Source organism: Austrofundulus limnaeus, unplaced genomic scaffold (genome assembly GCF_001266775.1).
Source record: "Austrofundulus limnaeus strain Quisiro unplaced genomic scaffold, Austrofundulus_limnaeus-1.0 Scaffold311, whole genome shotgun sequence".
Lineage (NCBI taxonomy): Eukaryota > Metazoa > Chordata > Actinopteri > Cyprinodontiformes > Rivulidae > Austrofundulus > Austrofundulus limnaeus.
The window spans coordinates 423764-428704 of NW_013952713.1; positions in this window are offsets into that span (position 1 = coordinate 423764).

Sequence of the window (4941 nt, forward strand, 5' to 3'; positions counted from 1 at the left end):
ATCCTAAACAGCTGAGTCCAATAATTAAAGAGGAAAGACACACACACACACACACACACACACTCACGCGCACTCTCTATAAAAACGTTGATTTGCCCCCCCTCTCTCTCTCTCTATCTCCCTCTGCAGAAAAACACTGCCAATCTTCACCAGGCTGTAATTTTATGGCACAACAAAATGAAAGGGTAATTTTCGCTGGATAGTGAGGGAGAGGCACAATCGGAGATAAAGGGACAAAGTTTGGTGTCTGAAAGGCCAGTGATGATGATAGCAGCCGTGCACCCAGAGAGAAAGGCCGTTTGACAAGGCTGACAGCCTCACGCCTCGCTAGCCAGCTCAGCGCAGAAAGACAGACACTAAAACACTGCAATTTAGATAGTTTACTGGCCATTGTCAAAACACTAGCGCAATCTGTGGAGGGTTTAACGGGTTTAAAGTCAYTCATAAGACCCCCACTATCTTCTCCTCATTACTGGCTGGCTTCTGCCTTTTTTCCCTCTCATTGAAATAATTCAATATTTGTGTCTGTTTACATATGTGTTCAAAACTGTTACAATTACATACTTAGAAATAATCATCATTACTGGAATCATTGATATTTTTATTTTATTTTATTTACTTTTGTTCTGTTGTGTATGATATGCTTCTTGATTGTTTTTCCTCTATTTTTTGTGTATATTTTCTAAAACCTCAATATCAATCAATAATTTCATAATCACTTTTTTGGTTGGTTGTGTTTCAAATTAGTTGATTGGTAATACACAGAAACATCTGGTTTGACCACATTTTTTTAAAATGGCAAACATTCAGCTGAAACAAAAACATAAAAACTGATGATGCATGCAGAGAACTTCTTCCTGGTGAGCGGAGGACATTTTTTCTTTCATTACTTGAAACATATTTAATTTAGGAATTTTCTCTGTTTTAAACACCAAAACATTTCAGCATTTTTTTTATATCTAAAACATTTTCCATTGCATCCAGTCATGTTTTCATCACATATCTTTGGTTGTTGTTGTAAAAACATATACACATTCTGTTCATTTGTTTGATAAGTTGATGGGTCGATAGCGAGACAAAGAGACAGACAAGTGATGAAGGTGAAGAGACAAAATTTGGGGGAGAGGGGTCACAGATTTGAGGCTGGAGCCCCGAGTATTGATCAGGTTTTGCCATTCCCATGGCGACACGAGGCCCCATCTCCCCGACCTGCTGGACTACATTAGACCTGAGATCCATAACTCCTGTTTGTTCTCTCTTTCACTGTCTCCTCTCTTTCTCTGCCTCCCTAACACACACACAGAGGTGCAAACACACTCATCAGTACACACATTCGCACACATGTGCACACAGCTGCTCATCCAAGCACAGGAAGAAACTGAATTAAACCTTAAAAAACAATCTGAGCCTGCAGAGAGGACAATTCATCATGATCTGTGTGTGTCAGAAGTGTGTGTGTGTGGGGGCGGGGGGGGGGGAGGGGGGTGCAGAGTTTGGTGGATGGGGATAGGTGGAAGGGGGTTACTGCAGCCCTCCAGCCTCTGACCAGGAGTCCTCACATACAAACACTGCGCTCACTTCACCGCGCTGATCCTTAAACACTAATCCACATTCTAGCCAAGGTCAGCACGACTGTGAATGAAGCTCCAATTCTGGCCAGCAGTTTGTGAGTGAGAGAAAGAGGCTGGCTGAGGGAAGAGGGAGGGRATGAAATAAGACATGTAGCAGCAGAAATGATGGGTAAAATCAGCACCTTCTTGAACCAAATGAAGAAAAGCAGGTGAAATGTTGTCTTATTACAGACTGAGAAACCATAATATCCATTTTCATAACCAACCAGTCCCATCAGAAGATGCACAGGTCTTCATTTCTGACACTTTTACATTTTGTTCCCTTATCTCTCAATGGATGCAGACAAACACGCCCTCCCTGTGCGCGTCGACCCGGGAGGCGAGCGCAGCAAACTCCCTTCGGGAGTTTGTCCCGAAGGCTGACAGGGTCCCGCCGAGCTGAGGAGCCGCCTCTTTGTGAGGAAATTATTTTCTCAGTGCTGAGGAGGACACTCCAAATCATCTACAGCAATCTCAGTAATGGCCCCGAAACACCGCTGCCTTTGTCCTGTAATGGTGACAGATGACTGGCTGCTGCGGTTGGGGGGCCGTCCAGACGCCCGGTGAAGAGGCGAACAAGCCTCTGCATGCGTACATACACACACAAACACTTGCATAAAGTGCCACTCCCCGCCGGCAGCATCCCTGATTGCGGGTAATTGTCTCTTCTCGGACTGTGGTGTTAGTGGTTATCCTTAATGATCACTCTCGCAGAGCAGCTCGAGCTATCTGTCCTTTTCAAAGGAAAAGATTATTCCACTTTACAAAGTCAAGCCTGAGCACCCCACTGTTGCTGCCATCCCCCAATAAACATGAGAGCCGTGGCTTTTCAGCTCATGATGGCGGCACAATAAAAGTGTTTGGACATCTCTTTGCACAGCAGCTGACGTGGTCATATCAGAAGTTAAAACAAATATGCATAAAGTACTCCCAGGCTTAGTGGAGTATATGATTACACTGTTATTTAGAGGGTAATAGGATCAACAGCTTTCATTTCACAATAAAAGCACTGGAATGCAATTTGCTTCACATCTATAGCTGCACAACAACATCATTGGAGGGAATCAAATGATTGGATTTCATTAAATTTATCTAAACTCAGAATCCCACAGCAGATGGTGTTTGAGTAGTTTTACATCTAGCAAAAAAATAAATATATAATAATAGCTTTTTTTGGAAAACCCTCAGCTTGATGTTAGTTGTATGTATGTTTAAGAAAATAGCAACAGATATAATCAGAACAAATAGACAAACTTAAAAAAAGCAGTTGCAGACATTAAAATAATGCTATAAATCATATTGGTTTGAGTTTCTATGGCACAAGAGCGTGTGCAAACTAGTCGTTTATTTAAAAAACTCAATGTCTCCTGCTACATGCATTCACCAGAAGCTCCACTTTGAAAAGGAACGTTGAAAATATCAGCAAAATGTGTGTGGACAGGAGGTTCAAACACAGCGCTGTTTTTAAAATGATCAAGAATGCTGTGCACAGGGGCTCATTTTGATCAGAATAATGAGCTACTAGTTTGTACACTTTTACATCTTTGTTAATCTTGCATAACACGGTTATTTACAAGGAATTCTGTGGTTTTTAGCAAGTGTAAAAAGCAGAAGTTAGCCATTTACCCTTCCGTCCAGCCTGGGGAGGTTTCAGTAAGAATATCAYAAATTTCTGCTGAAATAATTGTTGCAAAATTATTGTTGCTGTAAAGATTTATAAAACTGTATTTGTGCAAACCACTATAAAATTAAAAYGGCAGCAATCCACTTTGGTCTTGGTCTCACTTAAACTTGCCAWCAGCTCATCAATCTCTTCAGAATTAAACTCATTTTTCCCCCAAATTGATGTTGTTTAAAGAGCTATCCAYAACAGGTAAGATATTAATTGTTCATAGCATTTTTACAGAAACACACTAAAACATCTGCATCAACACAGGTCCTCTTTAAGTTAGAAGACATTAGATTAAGAAAAGGGATTTTTTTATTGATGAAAATATGTTTTGAGGCCCCTCATTGTCTCCCTGAATGGGACATGAAAAGACAGTTTTTGATCACCGAGGTCGAGAACATGAATAAAATGTTTTGATGTGTCCTAAAGTTCGACTTTTAGCCAAACAAGTCTCAAACACATGTCRGTGACAGAATCAATGGGTGCAAATGGAGAAACGTTGTTGACTTGTTCCAGCGCTGGTAAAGAGGAGGTGTGGGATGATGTTCAGCTGCTGTCCCARTAGGATGAGGTGTTACCTTCACTTTAACTTGTTTGGTGGCGAGTATATCACTCCCCTGTCAGATGTGGCAGTGATCAGGTTAAAATTTTTTATACAGACAGAGAAGACAGACGGTTGGGGTTATACATGCTGACGTATGTGAACCCTCCTGCTGCCTGTGGGTCAAAATGAACCACGAGGTCTCAGTATTAAAACTAAGGCCTAAACCTGTTGACTCTGCATGTTTTATAGTTWTGTACCATAGTTTGGACTTCTTCTCTTAAATGTGTTTTGTAAATAGAAAAACTTCAGGCACAGAGACAAGTTAATGTCAGATTCTCACATTTTCTCACATCTATGTTCACAACTTAGCAGAAAAAAGGTTATCTCTCTTCAAGTCTGTTCTAAAACTGGTCTTGCCTTTCTTTATTGATCTATCATTCCAAAACTGCATAATCCTTTTAGTGCATGCCACCTACAGAATCAATAAGCAAAGGATGTGGTCARTGGCGGCTCTCTCATTAGGAGATGCCCACCAGCAAGCCTCGGGGCAGATCTAATAGGTTGGTCTGAATATTGCCTTCAGGAAGAACTTTTTTTTCTCTTTCTCAAACATCTGCAACCGTCAGTTCTCCCTGTCTGAGGCGTGCAGATTTAAAACTGCGATGGACAGATCAGCTCAGTGCCAGCTTGGCACTTGAAAGTCGGTGAGTCTTGGAGAAAAATTCTATTCAGTATTTCTTGTTTAATAAAGTTAATACACATTTCATTTACAAATACTAATATTATGAGATTTTCTCAAGTTTGTCCAGATATGTTGCTGATATCATAACAAATGTGTTCGTCTGAGCTATAATGTTTTTTGCATCCACATTAAAAATCCTGCTCTAATAAAACATTGTGGCAGTGCAGCATCCATCTTGAAAACAGGTCAAAGCCAGGGCCGGCTCTGGCCAATTTGGCACCCTTGGCAAGATTTTAGGTGGCACTTCATGTGCATTTTTTTTATCTCTGCCAATTTACATACGTTCATGTGGTAGAACTAATGCTTTATGTTTAAGCAGGTGATTCATGACATCCTTTAATGACCTAGGTTTTCATGACATGCTGTTCGTCTGCAG